Source organism: Diceros bicornis, chromosome 6 (assembly GCF_020826845.1).
Source record: "Diceros bicornis minor isolate mBicDic1 chromosome 6, mDicBic1.mat.cur, whole genome shotgun sequence".
Taxonomy (NCBI): Eukaryota; Metazoa; Chordata; class Mammalia; order Perissodactyla; family Rhinocerotidae; genus Diceros; species Diceros bicornis.
In genome coordinates this window covers 53380888-53405031 of record NC_080745.1, presented here as the reverse complement: position 1 = coordinate 53405031, position 24144 = coordinate 53380888, and the positions used below count along the sequence as shown (strand labels likewise).

General features: G+C 40.1%; 1 protein-coding gene across 5 annotated transcripts in view; it reads left to right on the top strand.

Moving 5' to 3' along the window:
- SGMS1 (sphingomyelin synthase 1) overlaps positions 1-24144 on the top strand; it is a 281381-nt gene that overhangs the window by 24550 nt on the left and 232687 nt on the right. For all 5 annotated transcript variants that reach the window (XM_058543450.1, XM_058543443.1, XM_058543448.1 and 2 more), the window contains exon 2: positions 7731-7826. The gene's annotated coding sequence lies outside the window, so the exon portion shown is untranslated. The remainder of the gene's footprint in view (positions 1-7730; positions 7827-24144) is intronic.

Here is a 24144-nt window from a genome sequence, read left to right as displayed (position 1 = left end):
CACAAATAAAATGTCAAATATCCATTCACCAAGACTTACCAATTCTTTCTATGGTTTTAACATTTTAGTCAATAATTTTTAAAATTTACCAACAGTAAAATTTACTTTTTTGGAGCATATAGTTCTGTGAGTTTTAATACATGCATTGATTCACGTAACTACCACTACAAACAGCATACAGACCAATCCGTCATCCCTCAAATCCCCTGGTGCTGTCTATTTGTAGTCAGACTCTCCCACTATCTCTAACTCCTGGCAACACTGATCTGTTCTCTGTTGCTGTAGTTTTGCCATTTCCAGAATATCAAAAAATTGGGGTTATATAGACTATACCCTTTTGAGACCAACTTCTTTCATTTAGCATAATGCATTTGAGATTCATCTATGTTGTTGTGCATATCAATAATCTGTCCCTTTTTATTACTAAGTAGTATTCCAGCATATGAGTGTACCACAGTTTGTTTACCCATTCACCCATTCATTGCTTTCCCACCAACAGTGTGTAGGAGTCCCAGTTGCTCTGCATCTTTGTCAGCACTTGATATTGCTGTTTTTAAAATTTAGCCATTCTGATAGGTGTGTAGTGGTATCTCATTGTGATTTTAATTTGCATTTCCTTAATGATTAATGATGTTGAACATGTTTTCATGTGCTTATTTGCCATTCTTCCCCTTGTTGTGTATATCTGTATATCTTCTGTCCAAAACGATGTTTGTTATACCTGTTGTCATTATTGTAACCCTATTCCAGGTGGTTATTGTGCCTAGCTTTTTATATCAACATTGTTGCCCATGCACCACAGTGTATTCCATAGGTCAAGGCACTGAGCTAGAAACTTTATGTACATAATCTCATTTTATCCTTACAAAATCTTCATGAGATAAGTAGTGTTTTCTATTTTTATGGAGGAGAAATAAGGACCCCATGTTCAGCAGATATTTATTGAGTCCCTACCATATGCTGTGAGCCAGTTATTGTATACATTTACTAGTTCTGTGACTTTAGGTAAGTCCTTTAATCTCTGAGTCAGTTTTATTATCTGTTAAATAGGGATATATATCATGATATTTTCTCTCAGGGTTATTGAGTGAGGGTTATAAAGAAGATTGTAGGAAACATGCTCAGCAGAAGGTCTGGCCCATGGTATATACTGAGAAAACATTAGCAATGGCTGCTTGTGTCATTCTCTTCAAACACCTCATACCGTACTGAGGCTGTTTCTGCCCCTCACTGGCTACCTCCCTCTGGAATACTGCCCCTTGGTGGGTCTCCTACTCCACCCTGGATCAAATATCAGAACCGACACAAGATTCAGCCTTTTTCTTTTAAGAAACATGTTTCTCTGTTTCCTCTGTGTAGCTCACTCATGGATTGCATCAGTTGGTCAAGAAGCTTGGGATTGGACTAATTTTGCAAAGCTGAACTACAATGCTGCAGTTAGTACTGCTCCCTCATCCCTCCCTGAAATGCAAAAAGGAGCAGTTAACCATGGAGATTGCTGGTAACTAACCTGGGTGCTTTGTTCCTAAATTCACCTTTCATACTTTAAATACCTAATCTTAGGTATGGCAAAAGGATTACTGTGGAAGGACTTTATCTCTCATAGCAATGGTGTATGTAGTGTTGTGGAAATTTTTTGTCATTTGCCAGTCATTTAATCAAGACTTTTCTTTATTGGCCAGATAATTTGGGATGATTTCCAGGAAACTGGAAATATGTTTGAAGAGATGTTGCTATTTGAAATGAGTGCTTAAGATTTTCTAAAGGCAGTAACAGAAAAGTTAAAAGAGCCCAATGAATCCATTTTACTTTGAGTCTATTCCAGCTCCAGTGTTTATGTAAAGAAAATCTAACTTTTGCTGATATCATAAAGAGTTGATCTAGTTGGCAAGGTTATTCTGTTGAGGGTAGAACAGAAAGAGGAAATCATAGTAGTAAAAAAAATCATGATACAAAGATGGCTTTTTACAAATTGTCAAGTCACCTGTTATGGACTATGTGAGGCTTTGTATGGGGAAGCAAGGGTATGGTTACAGTTGGCCCCTGCTTTTTCCTATTAGATAGCTAGAGCACGTTTTCACTTAATCCTTCGATTGTTAAGCGTGCTGATGCCCACCGTGTGCTGGGTCCGTTTTATGTGTTAGTCTCTTTAATCCTCACAGCAACCCTTTGAAATAAAAGATAGCCCCATTTTACAGATGAAAACATCCTCTGGAGAGGCCATTTGACCTGCCCAGTGTAACCCCATAAGGAGGTGGTGTTGAGCACTGGTTTTCTGACTGCCTGCTGCTCTTATTGACACCTCCTCCACCACAGTCCACCTGTCATGGAGGCATGGCAGCAGCTGCCCACTGCTGCCCGCTGCTGCCCGCTGCTCACCAAAAAGGCCAGCACACCATCTCCCAATATGGCATCTGTTTCCTTCTTGGGGGCTGTTTCGGACCTAAGGTCAACACTTGACTACCACAAGCCCTGGGATTAGGCAGTTTTATTTTGTCCAGAAGGCCCATTATAGAAAGAATAAGAACTTTGAAGTCAGAGACAAGGTTCAGGTGGTGCCTCCGCCATTTTATTTTATTGCCTATGTGATTTTGGCCAAATTATTTAATCTCCCAGAGCCTAAGTTTCTTTGGCTATAAAATGGGAGTAATATATACCTGGTAGAGATGTGGGGAGGATTAGAAGTAATGCAGTAGAGCACTTAGCAAGTGCTTGACACATTGCAAATACTTAGTAACGGGTAGCTACTATTGTCACCATTGCGGGGCCTTCTGGCTGGTCCTGGGGCACTGAAGAAGCTGCCCAGCGTAGTGGTTAAGAATATGGATTCTAGAGTAAACCTCTTGGGTTCAAATCCTTGTTCTAACACTTATCAGCTGTATGACCATGCACAACTTAATTGCTTTCTATGCCTCAGTTTCCTCCATCTGTAAAATGAGTGTAATAATAGTTCCTCCCTCGTAGGGATAAACGATTGTAAAGAGACAAATAAAAATTGTCAGAGGTTCAGTTGAAATGACCTCATTTTGGTCATCTAGTGCCTTTGTTTCTTTCAGTGACATCATCTGAGCCTCCTTGAAATTTACAGTAACATTTCTTCTTCCTGCTCAGATTGATAGAATTTTTCATTTTTTGTACATAATGCCAACAGAAACATTCGATATCATATTTTTACTAGAAATACAGATTAAATTATCATAAAAATTACTTTTGCCACCTAAGAAACTGAGTTAATCTAAAAAGGACAACTTTTTGTATAGAGAATACCTAAGTATTTTTTGTAAAATTACTACACATAAAATCAGGTGTAATAAATAACAATCTCATAGGTGAAAATATATATATTTTTTTAATTTTTTTTTTTTTTTTTTGTGAGGAGATCAGCCCTGTGCTAGCATCTGCCAGTCCTCCTCTTCTTTTGCCGAGGAAGACTGGCCCTGGGCTAACATCCGTGCCCATCTTCCTCCACTTTATATGGGACGCCGCCACAGCATGGCTTGCCAAGCAGTACGTCAGTGCACGCCCGGGATCTGAACTGGCAAACCCCGGGCCGCCGCAGTGGAGCGTGTGCACTTAACCGCTTGCGCCACCGGGCCAGCCCTCATAGGTGAAAATATAAAAAAAACGTAACCACCTCTCTGTTAAAAAACAAACAAAAAGTACTATTTCACTGAAATGATTTGACTCTCCTGCTTTAATCTTGAATTTGGCTGGGTTGCATGTAAGTTAATTGTTTTCCCCTTGAAGATGACAGCAATAAGATGGGACCATAGATGTGAGTCCACCAGGAGGTAAACAGTCTCTGAATTTAATGTAGGTCTCAAAATCCAATTTGACTTATACCCGTAGGCAGTGCGTGGTGCTGGCTGGGTCTGCATCATTATTCCGAAGTCTGTCCTGATGTCCTGTGACTAATGTGTTCCAGCTGTCTGGGTCACTACTTTGGAGTACTATTTATTTGCAGTAGTGATGCTGCAAATAGGAAAAGCCTTTCCTTTTGTTGGTTGAAACCCTTGCTGGTAATTAGCAAAACAAACATGCCTCTTTTTTGGAGAGAGACTGGAAAGGCGGCTAAAGAGTCAATTGTACACAACCACTTTAGAAAACAATTTGGCATTACTTAGAAGAGCTTAACATGTGCAATCAGAAAGCCCAGCTCTCCTCTCCTAGGTATACACTCTGGAGAAACTCTCTGTGTGCACCAGGGAACGAGCACTAGAATGTAAAGGACAGCATTATTCATAACAGCAAAAATTGAAAAATCCCCAGATGATCCTCCATGGGAGAGTAGAGCAGTAAATTGTGGGTATGTTCACACAATGAGAACTATATAGTGGTGAAAAATCAACTACAGCCACCTGAGTCAACAGGGATGAATCTCAAAATCAACATCTTAAGAGGAAAGTCTTAACATATATAGTCTAGTGTCATTTATATTTGGCTTAAAACCAGGAAAAACGCAGCAACATATTGAGAATACGTATGCGGTAAAACCATAAAGAGGAGCAAAGGAATAATTAACTCACAATTTAGGCTAGTGGTTATCTGGAGGGTTTGGAGGGAGAATGGAGGGAACGGGGTAATCAGAAACGGGCATACAGGTCTTCCAAAAAAAACCTCAGCACCACCACCAACTGGGTATTATGTATATGGGATTTATTTTATTATTCTTTAAGCTGACATATGTTATTGTATTAGTTGTCACTGCCTAACAAGTTACCTCAAAATTTGGCAGCTTAAAACACTGATAAACATCATCTCTCACATTTTCTGTGTTGGTCAGGAAATCGGGAGCAGCTTAGCTGGGTGGTTCCAACCTGGGGTCTCTCATAGAGTTGCAGTCAAAATGTCAGCTGAAGCAGCCATTATCTGAAGGCTTGGCTGGGCTGGAGGATCTGCTTTAAGAAGGCTTACTCACCTGGCTGTTGCAGGAGGCCTCAGTTCCTCACCATGTGGGCTTCTCTGTAGAGTTTGACTGTTCTCATGACCTGGCAGCCAGGTTCCCTGCCAAGACAGAGTGAGAGGGAAGCTGCTCTTTTGACCTAGCCTTTGAAGTCACACTCCATCATTTTCCCAATATTGTATTGGTTATAAATGCCAGCCTTATTCAGTGTGGGAGGGGACTACACAACAGCATGAATACCAGGAGGCAGGGATCATTGGGGGCCCTCTTGGAGGCTGGATACCATGGTTATATACTTTTTAATATAATATACTTTACAATAAAAAGTTTTTAGAGACAAGATAAATTGGTAAGCTTATTTTTCCTTAGTAATGATGCAGACATCCATTTAAATGAAAATTACTGTGAATGCTGAATGTGTTACCAATCAGTATGGGGTTGAAGAAATATCAGTGGTGTAAACTGAGTGAGTGGCAGGAACCTGACTGACAAGCATGTCCGTGGGGCAAGGCTAGGGGGCCGTGAAGAGAGGGACTTCAGTAATACTTACATCAGGGTGTGTGGCGTAGAGATGGGATTGTATGTGCCAACTTCATTCTACCTAAACCAAGATCTGGCAAAAATCGAGGACTCCTGAATTTGAAGAGAATTCTCCAGAGCAAGGACCATTGGTAGCTTCCTGGGCTCATTGTGATATTAAAATCCCTGCCAGCTTCACACCTTCCACAAGACTACCATTAATGGAAAAGGAGAGAGAGTGCATGTAAGAGTGTAGCTGGAAATGAACTAGGCAAGTAAGGATAGGAGTTGCAGCATAAAAAATCATGCAAAGATTGCATTCTACTCCATAATGCATACTTGTTTTAATATTAACAGCTTTTACATTATTGATTCATTTGCTTGTCCTTCCCTCACCAAAATCTTTGAGTAAAGTTGATGTTTCCAAAGGTACATCATGTTTTCTTCCTTGGTTTTCTGTCGCTCTTTGCATAACTTCTTGGTGAGTATTCCTGGAGTCCAGGCGCTCCAGTTTTTGCGGCATTGAGTCACATCCCTGTCTCCTTTGTGGGTCGTAACATCTTTGTGAACAAGTGTTCCAACCCCCACGTGGGGAAGCAGCTTGGAGAGGTTCTCTTGATTTTTAATCAAGCTAAGGAGTAGAGGAGACAGGACTGAAAGCCAGGTGCAGGGGGTCCCTGACTAGCTTTCTCAGGCTTTCGTACCCCAGCACTATCACATGTTAGACCTCCGCATCTCTACACCTTTGTGTGTGCAGAATTTTGTTGATCAGCAGATGAAGGGCCACTTTAGGCCATCATATAGGGACACTGCAATCTTCCCAATTGTAGTTTGGATGCTCCTTCTGTCTTTATTGGTGGAGGAGTGTCTGTGCCATTATATTCTGTTGTATTTTTCATTTTATAAAAATGAATGGAAAATCCTCAACAACAAGTAAAAATTGCTTTTTGTTGTGGCAAGGATAAAAATCACCAGGGGTGCCATGTGATGCTTGTTTTACTTCCCTTGGCCAACAGTGTACTCTTTGGAGAAAGAAGGGAGAAAAATGAAATACATAGATATAAAATGTCAAAAATACATTAAGGGTTATTGCGTTAAAAAGGAAAGTGTAATTACTAATAGTAATTACAGTAATTGGTAATCATAATTATAATATTAATGGTACTATTAAGAATGATTATTGGGGCCAGCTTGGTGGTGTAGCGGTTAGGTTTGTGCTCTCCACTTCGGCAGCCCGGAGTTCACAGGTTTGAATCCCAGGCACGGACGTACGCTCTGCTCATCAAGCCATGTGTGGCGGCGTTCCACATATAAAATAGAGGAAGATGGGCACAGATGTTAGCTCAGGGCTAATCTTTCTCAGCAAAAAGGAGGATTGGCAACAGATATTAGCTCAGAGCCAATCTTCCTACCCCCCCCAAAAAAGAATGTTTATTAATATAAACTCTCAGGGAACAAACTGCAGCATGCACCCCCAAATCCCCCAATGACATATGAATGTATTGTTTGGCCACGTGGCTTTGAGGTTGGTTTTCAAGAGAGCGTCTTGTTGGGGGGATGGGGACAACCTGTATGGTGAGATGAGCCCTCAGCTTGTGGTAAGGAGACCTAAGTAGGAGTTTTATCTCTGGTGTTTTCTAGTTGAATGTCCTTGTCATACATCATCTCTGACACTTAGCTGCCTTTTCTGGAAAATGGAATCAGTAAACTCTGCTTACCTCACAGGGCAGTGGGGAGGATCATATGTAATAGATAATGCCAAAATGTAAGGTGTGGTGGAGGCATCGTGAAGATGACTTGCAGGCCACGGTGCCCCTTTGCCCTATAGCGTGTGTTGTAGTTAAGAACAGTAGTAGATCGGATCTGAATACCTTTGCCTGCAAGGACTCCAGGAGGATCAGCCATTCAGGCATAGTTCTAAGAGTGTACGTGGATGCCTTCTAAGTGTGGTCTCAGAAATCCAAAGTCAGAGTGAAGCTCAGGTCCTTGAAGCTCCGGCTTTTGTTTCAGTGAAGTCTGGGCTACGTCACTGCTCTGAAATTGATGTGAGTTAAAAGAACCTCACTGAAGAATTCCTTTGTTCCAGAAGTTCCTAGTGTGGGTGAGGGTAATGGTCGTTCCTCACATTCAGTATGTGATGGGATCATTTTTGTCTCTTTTCGTTTTTCTCCTTGCTTAAAAAACAAATAGTTACAGCAATATTTTAATCCATAGGCTTGTCATATATGAAGAACATTTTTTCAACTGAAATAGCATTAACTTAATAAAAATCCTTGGTGATAACATATTGTTTTGCTTATTCTTGCAGGGTGAGGGCAGCATGAACGATCCTTGAATGTGCCTTTGGGCATATTTAGCCATTCGTTTTTGATTAGGAGAGAGAAGACCACGATCTACTGGAAAGGTGAGTAAAGATTTCTATGCGGCTTTTTATTATGAAAATTTTCAAACATACTGAAGAGTTAAAAGAAAGTACGAGTTCCTGTGTACCCACTACCTATGTTTAACAGTTATTAGCATTTTGCCACATTGTGTGTGTGTGTGATGTGGGGGGGGGGCGGTTTGAGCATTTTTCTGCTGAAACGTGAAAATAAGTTGAAGACATCATAACCTTTTATCCTAAATTCTTGAGGATACAGTTCCTAAAAATAAGGATATTCTCTCCTGAGAGGCGTTTTAGAAAATTCATAAACTATGTGACATAGAATCATTTAGCTAAACAGTTGTAATTTCCTATTAAAATGTGTAATTTTGAATTTATGCTCCCTTTATGGCTGACATAAGTAAAGTCAAATTTTAAAAAATCTTTAAACAGTGATTTATTTAATGGACAGATAAGCAATATGATTGTGTTTGATATGAGAAACATCTGAATATAAAGGAGTGGAGTTTGTACTGTACATGTGCCCTGTATAAGAGAGGATTAGTGTGTTCTCTTCCTTCCTCATAATCTGCCCGTCTGCCCCTCTGTGGCTGACGTGTATTGTTAGGTCAGTGGATCTGATTACGACTCTTGCCTTCTTCCTGATCAGCATTCATAAATAGACCAGTCTCTGTGACCTGATATGATTAAAGGTCTTAATTGATTTTTTAAACAGAACTTATAACAAAATATGAAAAGAATATGATTGGTAATGTCAAGTTGAAGTTACTATATTAAAATCAACAATCAAGAGATTCAAAATGATTCCCAGCCCTCTAACTTGACTACCTGAATTGAAACCTTACATAAAATCTTAAAGATGTGTTCAGCTGTGATTATACTTATAGATTATTATACATTATAGCCAATTATACAATTGATTATTACAACTCTGCGGTTCTTGCGGGCTGGCTGTCAACTGTTCTGCCTTCTAATCTCAGTTAAGTTTTATTTACGGTACCTTTCTCAAGTGGTCCCTGAGTACCTCAGCATTTCTTCATAGGTGTTTATGAACTAGAGTTGCCCATTTAGAGCATTATTTTAAAAGAATTCTATTTTAGTGAGCCTTTAGGGCAGTGGAGGCTTCTTACATTCTCGTTTCTGATTTAGAACAAAGAGTTAGTGATGGCAGCAAAATTTCTTTAAAAGACACTGACATTCTGAAGGAGCTGTAACTGGAATTATAGGTAGTTTAAAATGATCTAGTTTGCTTTTTTGCTCTTTGGTCTCTGTTTGGTTGTACTTTGAAAAGATGAGGAGGAGTGAGTGAGGCTCTGCCTGAGGCAAAAAGGCTTTGAAGGATGGACGGGGGGAAGGTGTAAGGGGCCCTGTATGAGGCCTTCATTTGGCTCTCTGGTCCAGGACCACTTAGATATGGGGTAATGTTTTTTTAACTTTCAATTGAAATAGACTATACATGCAGAAAATACTCATTTTAAGTGTATAGCTCAGTATAATTTCACAAACTGAACGCACCCATGTAACTAGCACACAGATCAAGAAGCAGAACGTTACCCCCACAACCTCATGTCTTCTTCTAGACACTAGACACTACCTTGCTCATGGGTAACTATTCTTTTGATTTCTAGCAGTGTAAGTTAGTTTTGCCTGTTTTTCTTTCTGCATGCATGTGTGCATGTGTAATATATAAGGCAGACTATACTCTTTTGTGTCTGGCTTTTCTCATTCAACAATGTATTCAAGAGATTCCTCCATATTATTGCATCTAGTTATAGATTGTTCATTTTCATTGCTATAGGGCCTTCCACTGTGTGAGAATAAAACAGTTCATTCATTCTACTAGATGCAGGTAATTTTTTGAGGTTCCCCCGCAGAGGGTACCCTCTGGCAGAAATGAAGATTAAAAAGGTTTTATCCTCACTGTGGTTACAGTTGAGGTAGTCCCAGGTTGTTCAACCTCTGCCCAGCTTCTGCTGTGACATGGAGGAGGAATCCAGAGAGCAGATAAAAGATTGAGACACAGTTGGGAGACATGTCTGTGGTGTTTCAGTCCTGTAGTGATTACTGCTGCTTTTCCTGTGACTCACCGTGTCCCTTTTCACTTTGTTCCCTACTGACACGTTTTCTACATCCTCTTCTCTGCCATTGTTACTTTCTTTATAACCCTTCCAAGAAGACCATGCAGAATAATCAAACAACAGGTAATCAATGAATGTTTAAAGTTTATTAGGTGTTGATATTAGGTGTTAGATGAAAGACAAATCATTGAAAGTCCTGGGCTTACTCTCAAGGAGCCTATGTTGTAGTTACGGATTCTGTGTTACCCGTGGGTACCGATATGGGCCACATCCCTGGAAACTAGTTGTACTGTAGAATCTAGGATGTAAATTCAAGGGCTTGCATTGGCCAGGCTGGTAATAACATGACTGAAATTAATGAGGGGTTCCTCAATAAGAAGTGATGGGGTGGCCGGCCCGGTGGCGCAAGTGGTTAAGTGCGCGCGCTCTGCTGCGGCGGCCCGGGATTCCCCGGTTCGGATCCCGGGTGCGCACCGATGCACCGCTTGGCAAGCCATGCAGTGGCAGCATCCCATATAAGGTGGAGGAAGATGGGCACGGATGTTAGCCCAGGGCCAGTCTTCCTCAGCAAAAAAAAAGGAGAGGATTGACAGACGTTAGCACAGGGCTGATCTTCCTCACAAAAAAAAAAAAAAAGAAGTGATGGGCACAGTGGAAAATGAGCGTATTTGCCAATTTTTGATCTAACAAAACATGTCTGGCTGAATTTAGCAAGTCCACCAATTTCCAACTATTAGGGAATAGAGTGTTCATTGTAAGAAAGTGATTCCCATGGGATTTGGATGTTTTTATGCCCAAATTCTGTTTTTGTACATAAAGTTTTATTTAAACACAATCATGCTCATTTGTTTATGTATTGTCTTTGACCATTTTTGGGTTATAACGGCAGAGTTGAATAGTTGTAAGAGAGACCAGGATTGAGTAGTTGCGACAGTGAGCGTATGGCCCACAAAGCCTAAAATATTTACCATCTGGCCCTTTACAAAAAAGTTTGCTAACTCATGCTTTACTTCATAAAAGCAGGGACATAGTACAGGCATACCTCATTTTATTGTGCTTCACAGATATTGCAGTTTTTACAAATAGAAGTTTTTTGGCAACCCTGCAATGAGCAAGTCTATTGGTGCCATTTTTTCAACAGCATTTACTTACTGTGTGTCTCTGTGTCACATTTTGGTAATTCTCACAATATTTAAAGCTTTTTCATTATTATTATATTTTTTATGGTGATCTGTGATCAATGATCTTTGATGTTACTGTTGAATTGTTTTGGGGTGCCACGAACTGCACCCACATAAGACGGTGAACTTAATTGATAAATGTCATGTGTGTTCTGACTACTCTACTGACTGGCCGTTCCCTGACTCGCTCCCTCTCCTTGGGCCTCTCTATTCCTTGAGACACACCTATATTTAAGTTAGGCCAACTAATAACCCTACAGTGGCCTCCAAGTGTTCAAGTGAAAAGAAGAGTCACACATCTCTCACTTTAAATCAAATGCTAGAAATGATTAAGCTTAGTGAGGAAGGCATGTCGAAAGCTGAGACAGGCTGAAAGCTAGGCCTCTTGCACCAAACAGTTAGCCAAGTGGTGAATGCAAAGGAAAATTTCTTAAAGGAAATTAAAAGCGCTACTCCAGTGAACACACGAATCATAAGAAAGCAAAACAGCCATATTGCTGATATGGAGAAAGTTTTAGTGGTCTGGATAGAAGGTCAAACCAGCCACAACATTCCCTTAAGCCAAAGCCTAATTCAGAGCAAGGCCCTAACTCCCTTCAGTTCTAGGAAAGCTGAGAAAAGTTTGAAGCTAGCAGAGGTTGGTTCATGAGGTTTAAGGAAAGAAGCCATCTCCATAACATAAAAGTGCAAGTTGAAGCAGCAAGTGCTGATGTAGAAGCTGCAGCAAGTTATCTAAAAGATCTTGCTAAGATAATTCATGAAGGTAGCTACACTAAACAACAGATTTTCAACGTACACGAAACAGCCTTATGTTGGAAGAGGATGCCGTCTAGGACTGTCATAGCTAGAGAGGAGAAGTCAGTGCCTGGCTTCAAAGCTTCTAAGGACAGGCTGACTCTCTTGTTAGGGGCTCATGCAACTAGTGATTTTCAGTTGAAGCCAATGCTTATTTACTATCCTGAAAAGCCTAGAGCCCTTAAGAGTTATGCTAAATGTACTCTGCCTGTGCTCTATAAGTGGAACAACAAGGCATGGATGACAACACATATGTTTACAACATGGTTTACTGAATATTTTAAGCCCACTATTAGACCTACTGCTCAGAAGAACAGACTTCTTTCAAAATATTACTGCTTATTGACAACACATCTGGTCACTCAAGAGCTCTGATGGAGATGTACAACAAGATTAATGTTGTTTTCATGTCTACTAACACAACATCCATTCTACAGCCCATGGATCAAGGAGTAATTTTGACTTTCAGGTCTTATTATTTAAGAAATAATTTTGTAATAATAATTTTGGCACCCTATAGCTGCCATAGATGGTGATTTCTCTGATGGATCTGGGCAAAGTAAATTGAAAACTTTTTGCAAAGGATTCACCATTTTAGATGCCATTAAGAACATTTGTGATTCATGGGAAGAGGTGAAAATACCACCATTAACAGGAGTTGGGAAGAAGTTGATTCCAGTCTTTATGGATGACTTTGAAGGGTTCAAGACTTCAGTAGAGGAAATAACTGCAGATGCGGTAGAAATAGCAAGAGAACTAGAATTAAAAGTGGCTCAAGATGTGACTAAATTGCTACAATCTCATGATTAAACGGATGAGGAGTTACTTCTTATGGATGAGGAAAGAAGGAGATTTTTTGAGACGGCATCTACTCCTGGTGAAGATACTGTGAAGATTGTTCAAATGACAACAAAGGATTTAGAATATTACATAAACTTAGTTGATAAAGCAGCAGCAGGGTTTGAGAGGACTGACTCTTATTTTGAGAGAAGTTCTTCTGTGGGTAAAATGCTATCAAACAGCATTGCATGCTACAGAGAAATCGTTTGTGAAAGGAAGAGTCAATTGATGTGGCAAACTTCGTTGTTGTCTTATTTTAAGAAATTGCCACAGCCACCCCAGCCTTCAGCATCCGCCACCCTGATCAGTCAGCAGCCATCAACATCAAGGCAAGACCCTCCACCAGCAAAAAGATTATGGCTTGCTGAAGGCTCAGATGATGGTTAGCATTTTTTAGCAATAAGGTATTTTTTATTAAAGTATGTACATTTTTTTTTGTGTGTGAAGAAGATTAGTCCTGAGCTAACATCTGTTGCCAATCCTCCTCTTTTTGCTGAGGAAGACTGGCCCTGGGCTAACATCCATGCCCATCTTCCTCTACTTTATATGGGACGCTGCCACAGCATGGCTTGACAAGTGGTGCATTGGTACGCCCCTGGGACCCGAACCTGCAAACCCTGGGCCGCTGAAGAGGAGTGCACGTGCTTAACTGCTGCGCCACCGGGCCGGCCCCCTGTACATTGTTTTTTGAGACATAATGCTATTATTGCACACTTCATAGACTACACTGTAGTGTAAACATAATGTTTATATGCACTGGGAAACTGAAAAATTCATGTGGCTTGCTACTGTGATATTCACTTTATTGTGGTGGTCTGGACCCAAACCCACAATGTCTCCAAGATGTGCCTATGTAGTCATGAAATAGTCTGAACCCATTAATTTTAGTGTTGATGCCTTTATTCATTTATTTGTCCAACAGATATTTGCAGTGGCTATTGTATGTCAGGCATAAAACAATGATAGTCAGATATGGTTCTGCCTTTGTGGAATTTACAAGAGGCTCCTATAATCGTGAAGTTCCATTCTAAGATCGTGATTTCTATGAATCAAAACAAAAGTGTCATATAGAACTAGAATTACCAAATCCTTAATTTAAAACTGATATGTCAGCTATATTTATTAATTTTATAAATTTGACAAACACTTACTCTACATAATCTAATGGCTACTTTGGTTGTAAGGCATATGTAGTATGACGTGCATAGAAATGATCACGGGTTTAAAAGTCCTAATTGTTTACATGTGGTAACACCACACTATTTGAAGGCAGCATGTCTGGATAGGGCCATGAGCTTTGAAGTGAATACCACAGCAAGCCAAGCAGACCTCCGATTGTATGCTACTTAATAATAAATAATAAACCTCAACAGAAAGAACATCACACTAAGGTAATAAAGTTTGGGATGTAGTGTAACAAATTAATCTCTCTCTGTTGGTATGCTTATCTGTACACCTACTGCAGTTTGTAAGTTTGTTTCTTAATAGGGGGCTATAGAGGGCATTGTAATGAACGTTGAAAATAAAGAAATATTTCTTATATTTCTCTAAGGAATGTGAAACTATTTTTTAACGTTGTTTTAACTCGATTAGCATTTTCATGCATGCTCATATATGTTGTATGGAGTGGACTCTTGGGCTGTGCGTGACTGCGCCTTTGCTACCCCCAGCCTGTCCTCTGACAGATAAAAAGGAAATGAGTCCGCTGTTAATCAGTAAGCCATCATAAGCCATGATGGCTGCGTTGCCTTCTTCCAGCCCAAGAGGTCTTTTAGGAAGTGAGACTGGACATTTGTTTGGAAGTTGTAGTTACAGTTATTTAACTGTGTATGATAATTTGAAGATGGGAAAATGCATGAAGACCTGGTAATGTTTACACATTGCCTTAGGAGCCTTCAGACATCAAAGGGAATGTAATTTGCCACCTTTTGAGGCAGTGATCTGGGTGACCAACAGTGACCAAGAGTCCTCTGAAATCTAAGACTCTTGTGAGGATTTGTCTGAAGGAACCACCGAGAAATGTTAGCTGGTGCAATGAATAGTTTAATGAATGTGATTAAAACTCCATACTGGTTTGTTTTGTTGCCAAAATTAATAAGTAAACTTAAGGTGTAGTTTGTTTATGAGGAAGAAATGATATATATCCGTTCACATCTTCTGCTTCTTGGGTTAAAATGTTTTTAAAAATTCTGTTCTGTTCGTCATCTTAGTAATTTTTTATAGTGGTTTGGATTTAGAGGTAAATGAAAATTGAAAATTGAGAAGATTGAGAGAAAATAAACATTATGGTTTTTTCCTTACAAAGCTGGAAACTGCAGGCTTAACTTCTTTGGTTAAAAATAAAGTTTTAGGAAACAGATTTGATGATAGGCCAAATCTCTTGTTCTGTGGCATTAGAAAAACTAGATCTTCTCTTCTACCTAACATGGAGTTCTTTTGTCAAGAACTCCAGCCTCAGGAGTGTTTAATTTGTCAAGGCTAGCTAATAAAAATTTACTTTCTCAGTCTCTCAAGTTTTATTTTTCAGAGAGGGGAAAGTGCTGAAGTAAAGATGAATATAGCTTGATGGAACAACATGTGTTTTAGGAAGAATATCAAGGTGATTCTCTTGGTTGCAAGTGACAGAAAACCAAATTCAAACTATCTCAAGTGAAAAAATTTTTCAGCTCAGGTAACTGAAAGTCTAGAGATGATCTGACTTCAGGAAGGGCTTGACTGGGGAGCCCAAGGATGTCGTGAGGAGCCGTCTTAGCTGCATGTTCTTTGGCTACAAATGGAGACCACCAGCAGCTTCAGGCTCGCATCGTTACAGTGATCATCCAAGATACTGCACGAACAACATTTGTGGCCAGGGCCTGTCCTGATTGGATTTCCCAAGTCATATGACCTGGAGCCTGAGGTCAGCACATCTTCAGCTGAAGATGAAGCATTGATTGTTGACAGTGGGGAATGGTTCCCTCCAGAGGTGAATCGGGGTAGTTACCAGGAGGGTCAGTGGGTGCTGGGAAGCAAACTATCATTATTATTATTATTATTATTATTATTAATGTATCTTTGTATGGTTTGCAAAGTATTTTCAGGTGTATTCTCTTGTTTGACCTGAAAGAAGCATCAGGGAGACAGGATAAATAAGCAATTACAAATATGGATCCGGGGGCCAGAATGCATGGGTTCAATTATTAGCCACATAAGATTTTGACAAATTACTTAACCTCTCTGTGCCCCAGTTTCCTCAACTGTGCAATGGGGATAAATGTATTTACTTTCTAGGGTTCTGGGAAGGATTGAATTAATGGATATTTGTAGGGCGCTTAGAACAGTGCCTGATGCGTACTAGTCCTTCTATTCCTTGTTGTTGTTATTAATCTTTAAAACAGCCCTTCCAGCAGAGCAGTAAGTGTCCTTCTTTTGATAGGTAAGGAAGCTGAGGTCCAGAGTCACATGGCTTGTAAGGGTGGTACCAACAGCAGTCAGGTCTCCTGACTTCTTCCCTGTCCCCACACTTTCCTTTGTGTAATGATTGTGGGGCGTTTGGATTAATAATAAATCAAGGGAGCAGAGAGGAAAAAACCCTACAAGTAGGCCTGTTGTTTGGAAGTAGCTAAGTGTACAAGAAAGGCAGCATTCCTTATATATTCTACTTGCCAAGTTCATCTTCAGCTTCCCATATACAGAGTGCCCCCGGTATATTTAGGGAGCATTACTCAGAGAAAATTCCACCCTGGTGGGCACATGCTTGGGACCATCCATCATATCCAGGGTTGGCACTCACTCGGGAAGTGTTTACTGATTGTTTAATCAGATCCCGTATTCTGAGTTTTAGAGGAAACTAAGATTTTTGTGGTCAGGAGGTGATTTGAACTTATCAGTATGGTGTGAAGATGTAATTTCTGACTCTCAGAGCTGTGGACCACCCCAGAATGCTGCTTCCTAGACCTTTAGCCAGTTCTATCTAGAAATAGGCACCATTTTCCTCATTAAAAATATTTCCCCACAGTGTTGAGAATGTTTTGTGGGGAAATTACTCGGATGACTTAATGAAAGGAGGCTTGCCCTGGGGACTGAGACTTTGGTATGACCCAGACATCTAGGGAGGGTTATGTTGCTTTCTGAGGACAAAAACAATGATTTCTTTATACTTACTCTGGACTCAAGACACTGGAAACTTAAAGTATCACTGTAAGTAATCTGTGATATTCCCCCCAAATATGCAGCTATACACGCAAGCAAAAACTTAACGGAAACCACAATTTTGGCTTTCCCTGCAGTGCTTTTGAGGAAAAACGGTGTTATTCAGTATTCCCAAAGCTTGCTTCACGGCCAGACCCACCCGCTTCACTGCATGAAAAGCTCTGCCCTGCAGTGGCGTGTCCTCCCCCACTGCCACTGTGCCTGGTGTGTGGGAGGCGCTCAGATATTTCTTGAACGAACAACCCTGTCTGAACTGTGCTTTTGTCTTCATTTTTAATTTCTTTTGACAAGAAATTGTTTACCATGTAGATGTCTTCAGGAATTTCAGCTCTGAGTCTTACAATACCTTCCGTGTCTGAACATATTATTATATTGTTTCTTGAGATAAAGGTGGTGGTGTTTTGAGTATTGATTCCAACACCTGGTCTTCCAATGATATTTATATTTCAAATAACAACAGCTATTCAGAGTAAAGGGATTAGCTACTAATTCAGTAGAAAGGACCCTTGGTTTGCCAAATGCTTGTGAGAATTATAATAGGTTCTTAGATTTAATCCCACTTTGTTCTTAGCTCCCTTGGAGTTTTTTGCCTTGCTGAGTAGTCTGGGATTGAATGTTAATAGTTTCTTCATTGTCTTTAACCCGACCCCATTTTATAGCTGAGAAAACAGGGTCAACCTTGTTTCCTGTAATATCAGCAGCAAAAGTAATAACATAATTATTCATATGTGATGGGCACAACCCTGGGTTCTGTTGTTGATTATCGTATTTAATATTCTCAGCAATTCTATGACCATTCTTTTATACATGATGAAACTGAGGCACGGCCAGGATGTGGCTGAGTGGCCACAGGCCCGCTCATAGCACTCACATATGCTGTACTGCCACTTGGGTGGGCCAGCGTCCACGCCAGGGGCTCTCAAACTGCCTGCATATTGGAGTCACCCTGAGGGCTTTACAGTGTCCAGGTGCATAACTTCACCACTGCCCCCACTCCTCATGTTCTCATTTACTTTGTCTAGGGTCTCAAGTGAAATTACTGTGCATTCAGGACTGAGAACCTTTAAACTAGAGCAATGGTTCCTAAAATTGGGACCCTGGAACAGTGGCATCAGTATCACCCAGTAACTTGTTAGAAGTAGAAATTCCTAGGTCCCACCCAAACCTACTAAATTGAAACTTTTGAGTGTGAGGTCCAGCAACCAGTATTTTAACACGCCCTCCAGGTGATTCTTTTTTTTTGTTGTAAAAAACATAACATAAAATTTATCATCTTAACCATTTTTGAGTGTAAAGTTCAGTAAAGTATATTCATGGCATTATGAATCAGATCTCCAGAACTTTCCCATCTTGCAAACCTGAAATTCTATACCCATTGAATAGTGACTCTCTCTTTCTCCCTCCCCCAACCCCTGGTGACCACCATTCTACTCTCTGTTTCTATGAATTTGATTACTTTAGATTCCTCAAATAAGTGGAACTCCAGGTGATTCTCATGCCCACTCAAGTTTGAGAACCACTGAGCTCCAGAATTTGATTTGGCTCATCTCCTTCTAGACTCCTACCCACATCATTAATATCAACCATATTGGAAATCTCAAACACACTTTGTGCATGTCATGATCTTCCTAGTCCTGCTTCTGCCACCTTGTTGTTCTATGTCACTTTGATCAAGTTACATAATGTCCGTGAGCTGGTTCCCTCATCTGTATAAAGGGTGTAACCTAACTTACAGATTTGTGGTAAATTTTAATGATTAGACACATGTGAAAGTATTTTGTAAGTTCTTCAGTGTTATGCTAACGAAATAGTAGGTATCATCTCTTAAGTTTAGCTTTTGTTTTTATTGCAGTTATACAAGCTTGATTTTTAAAGGAACCTGGTGGTTCCACCAGGTCTCCTGTCCTCTTTATGCTGTTGCTCTTCCCCTCCCCGTTTCTTATTTGGTGTTTACCTAATAGTGTGTAAACAAGATTCACAGATGTGCTATGTAGTGTAGTTTGATTACTTTAACTTTCCTGCATACAAATTGTTTTCCTTGAGTTTAATAATTATCTTGTTTTTAAAAATTTGTGCACTTATCACTAATTTAACCACAAACAGCTTTCCATGTGACTCTCCTCCCAATACCTTAAGCCATATGAGGTATTTTATCAATTTCATCTGCTTGACGAAATCACACCTGGAGTCTTATGCCCTGCCCCAGTCTAGACTACTTCCTCTCTAGGCCTGCTGTGTACCTTGGGACTGAGTCACCCTTCACCATTCTGGGGATTTCTTTTATCTTGCTCCCTTATTGGCTTCCCTGTTTTCCTCATACTGTAGTCTCTTCTTTCTTGGTTTACTCCCTCATTGGAGACCACATCTTCTGGAACTTCCTAACAAATTACACAGGAGGTAAGACTTTCGAGTTTTTTAAATCTGAGAATGTCACATTCATATTTAATTTGTAGTCTGACTGAGTGTAGAGTTCCAGATTGGCAGTCTCTGAACTTCAGAATAGTGAAGGCTTTGCTCATTGTCTTCTGGCTTCTAGGGTTGATGGTGAGAAGTCTAAGACCTTCTGATTCCCAGAATCCTTTGTTGGTGACCTATTTTTCTTACTTTTTTTCTTGGACTTTTAGTTCTTTGTCTTCATTGTTCTGAAATTTCATGATAATATTCATTGTTGGGTAGGTTCTATTTTCATTATTGTGCTGAGATCCAAATGGGCACTTTTAGGCTGGAAACTCACATCCTTCATTTTTAGAAATTTTCTTGAAGTGTATCATTATTGATTTTCCCCCTCTGTTTTCTGTTCTTTCCTTCTGAAATTCCTGTTAGATGTTGACTTCCTTGTCCTATGACTGTCTTGTCTTTTCTCCTGTTTTCTACCTCTGTTTCTAGCTCTTTTCTTAGAATATTTCCTCAACTTTGCTTTCTACTCCTATTAAATTTTTCATGTTTGTTATCATGTTTTTATTTTCTGGCATGTCTTCTTTTTGGTGGTTGTTCTCTGAATGCTTCTATTTTATAGAATCTTGTTATTTCATGACAGAGTATTTTCTCTTAGCTCTCTGAGGCTATTAATGATAACTTTTTTTTTCTTTTTGAAGCTTTCTTTTTCTACATAATTTTTGTTAAGTTGCTTTTTTCCTATTTGTTTCTGTCTTTCATGTAACTTTCTTTATGTGTCTGATGATTCTTAAATGTCTGTTCATGTTTAAGAATGGAGCTTCACAAATTGGAAGATATAGCTTCCTTGGGTGTGCTAAGTAAGTTGCCATCTGTTTGATTTTCAGCTTTAAATAGTTTAGGATTTTAATCTCTCCTATTATCTTTGTCCTTGTGGATTTACACCTTTAAAAAGTTATATGTAAATATTGTTATATTACAGTTTAGAAGGGAGAGGAACTAAATGCGTGTGTTTGTCCACTGTCTTTCTATTGACTGGAAGTCAGTATAGAAGTCTTAAAAAAAATCCAGCGCAGGATTTGTAGCATTGGTATTTGATCAGACACATACCTGCACTGGCGAGCCTTAGCTGGCATTCTCTTATTTTTAAGGCATGCTATATATTTAGATCGCCTCAGCGGAGATCTTGGCTTTCTTGTTAACTCTGCAGCAGCTGCCTCTTCTTCTCAGTTAAAAGCTTTTATTTCAGGTGTAAAATGTCAATAAATTTATATATAATTTGGCTTTGTGATAAAAAATAAGAATCCTTAAAAAAAAAGATTTCTTATTGATGTTTTTAAAAGGAATTTTCCAAGGGTAAGCATATAATCCTTAGATTAACATGCAGCTGACACATTAAGCCTTCTTACATGAAAAGCGGAATAATAGCCTTTAATGCCATTTGTCCTTGACACCCACAGAGGGCAGTGCTGCAGGCCAGAGAGATTGGACATCAATACTTTGTAGGGAGCGAGGCTGTGTCTGTGATTTTGATCCCTAGGAAGTGCTTCAGCAAAGCATTCAAGCTCAGATCATCAGAGAGTAGGTGAAAAAAACTATTGTAAAAAATTAACCTTAGTTTTGATAGCAGGTCTCTGCAAAAATTAAGCAGTTTTTAGGAGGGCAGTGTGGTTCTTTTAACATAGGCCAACTGACCTTGGATTATTTCATGATGTGCTCCTTGTGGCGATAAATTCAATTGCTTTCTGTCCTCTCTGAATCTTGGATGTGCACTCTTGTCAGATATCCATGCTTCCTTCCCGCTCACTGGAGCACAGCCGCTCAGAGGAATGCCTTGGTCGTTGTGTGATAACCAAGATGGTTGTTCCTGGTCCTGGCAGTGATTAGATAGCAGAAGTTCTCTTCATGGGACTTGCAGCTCTGCGCAGTAGCAGCTCTTCAATAGCTATAACTTCACCACTGGGAAAGGAAGGGAAAACCTCTCTGCTTCCATGTTGATTGCTATGGAAGCTTGCCCAAGATAATTCTTTTCATGCAGGGCTGCGTGCAAAACCAAGAAATTGCTGTGTAACTTAAGCATTGGCCTTTTATTACTCTATAAACCTTTGAGGCAATCAGATTCATAGGTTTCCTAAATTTAGAAAGTCACTTACGCTTATTATTAAAGCCACTGACAGTCTAGCGGTAATGTTAGTTATTGTCTTGAGGTTGAATTAGTTAATAGGAAGTGAAGTGCAGTACTGCAGAGAAGCCTGGTTGTTTGTCTGTTTTTTAAAAAGCTAAATATAAATAAATTATGAATTCTGGTAGGTTAGGAAGGGACCTATTTTGTTGAATTAGCAGCTGCTCTCTTTCTCTGTACTTCTGGCTCTTCCCCACGCCTTCCAAGTCTGTCTCCTTGTCTCTTAGTATATATGGCAGTGAAGTGAACTCTTGGAGCTGTGTCTGTTACTTAGCAGGTGGAGACCAGAGTTTTTAGTGTTAAGACAGAACCCTGCGGATGATGACAGGGTAGTCGACCAATGCCCAGCCTGGGTGTCCTGAATTTTGTCATCCTCATTGATTATCAGAGTTGCTGCCTCTGCCGCACTTCCACTTTTAAAGCTCTAGTCCAAACCTGAGCCAAATATTTCCTTGGTTACCCTCAGCTTAACTGAAGCAGGCTGAGTCTTCTGAAAGACTTTTCTAAATTCTGAGAGTCAGTAAAGGAAAATAAAGCCTTTTTTTTTTTTTTTTTAAAGAGGAGAACTACAACTGTTCCTTGCAGAAACTACCAGTTTCTGATCTTGCTGGAGCTTGTTGGCTCTCAGGGCTTAAAGCTCTGTGCAGTATTTATAGATTACTGCATAATGAACCAAAGAAGAACCAAATACTTATAGTTTCCAAGTGGTTTAGATTTCATACCCACAGGGCAACCATTATTTAAAATTCTGTTCTGTTGCCAAGATGGCGTTGGTGCTTTAGTGTGTGGTAATTATAACTTGTATTCTTTAAGAAAATTCTATTGGCAGAAGTTTATCACATACATACATTATAGTGTAATGGGTGATGACATGAAAAGTACTGCCAGGAAATGAAGGGTTAAATTTATGAGATAGATGATTTTGTGATTCAAAAAATACATGAGACAGACAATAGTTCTGTCATTTGTTATTTGAGATTGTCATGAATAGGCCCCTCATCTGGTTGAGAATTTTAACTACCCTGTTTCTCTGTGGGAAAAATTGCTCTTCAGACAGAGTGTGAATGAAATATTCTATCCATTGTGGGACTCCCCATATTCTTGGAGGGGGATGAGAAGAAATGGTGGCATTTATGGAATTTGGCTGTTCAGCTGAAAGGGCTGTGCTTCTCCAGCTGCAGCTGTGGTGGCTGCTGGGAAGATAGTGGAGACAAGGGTGACTTTAAGAGAGAGTCTCTGAAATCACTGTACTTGGTGAGGGGTTTCAGAGGTTGCTGGCTTTTCACGAGAGACCCCAGTATCTGTTGCTCGTTGTGGAGGCCGTGGTTATAACATTGAGAGATTTAGTGTTGAATCCATAGTGAGGACAAACTGGCCATGTTTGTGTTGAAACAAATTGGGTCTCACCTGCAGGGAGAGCTGCTTTAGCGTGTCCATCACCCACCCTCTTGTGGGACATCTCTTGGCTCAGAAGCTGGGCTGAGTGAGAGTGTTAGGTGGTTGGTGGGGTCACCATCTCCCACTTGGCTTTGGTGAGGAAAGCATCTGGGGGTCCCACTCTCTCTGTCATGGGAAGTGTGATACGAGAAGGAAAGGAAGAGACAAGGCCTAATGCCTTTGAGGGTGGTGCTCTAGTAGTGGTGATGGCTCAGGCAGGATGTGGAATGGGGCTGGGGTCCTGGGAGTGAAATAGCTCTGGGAAGATAGGAAGAGGGTTTTTTTGAAATAACAGTTATACTTCACTTTATTTTTCTTTTGCTCCCCTCCCCGCCCCCTTTTTTTTTTGATTTCCCATTTAGAAAAGCCTTTCAGAAGGTATTGGAAATGTTTTTGTTGGGCCGTAGCTTTCAAGGTCGAATGTGTCCCCTGGAGCCCCCTAGCGTGGTGCTGCCAGCCACAGTGCCAGTGGGGGTGGGAGCACTCAGGAAAGCTAGCCTGGGTGCTGGGTCTTCTGGAGGGTTCTCTCTTAGTGTTAAAAACCCTGGCCTGTGTTCTGTTTTAAACAATGGAGACAGGTCCTATAGTTTATTTCATTATTACATATATTAAGAGAAAAGGAGAATAAGGAGGGTATAGGACAAGAGAAGAGATTATAGAGAAAATAGAGAAGTTAAAAGGAAAACAAAAAGGATCTCTTTCTATTTGGCAGTCATTCACTATTTACATTTAGTTAAAGAAAATTAACAAACAACTAGGCATTTTTGCAATACTGTGTTTCCTATTACTTTTTGACAAGGTCCTAGAGTCACAGTTTCAGTGATGGAAACTGTTCTTCAAATACATTTTTTTTTTGCAAAAACCCTAAGCAAAACAGATGACTGTGAGGTTGCTCTCGTGGAGGGTCTCTCCCGTTGCTCCTCTCTCTTCCCATCCCTGCCCACGCCTGAACAGACCTTTAGAACACCACAGAGCACACTCGAAACAGGTGAATTCTGTCATTTTGTGGGCAAGAGCCCAAGTTTTGAATCAGACAAGACAGATCTGGTGCAAATTCTAGCCTCTTGGCTATGACCATGGGAAAGTTATTTAACCTTCTAAACGCTTGTTTTCTCATCTGTAAAATGGGTATGTTGTTTGCTTCAGGGTTCTTTTAAGGATTAAATGAGATTTTACACACACGCGAGTTTTTTATCTATGTTAATGCATAGATTTTTATATCTATGTTCTATGTATGTATA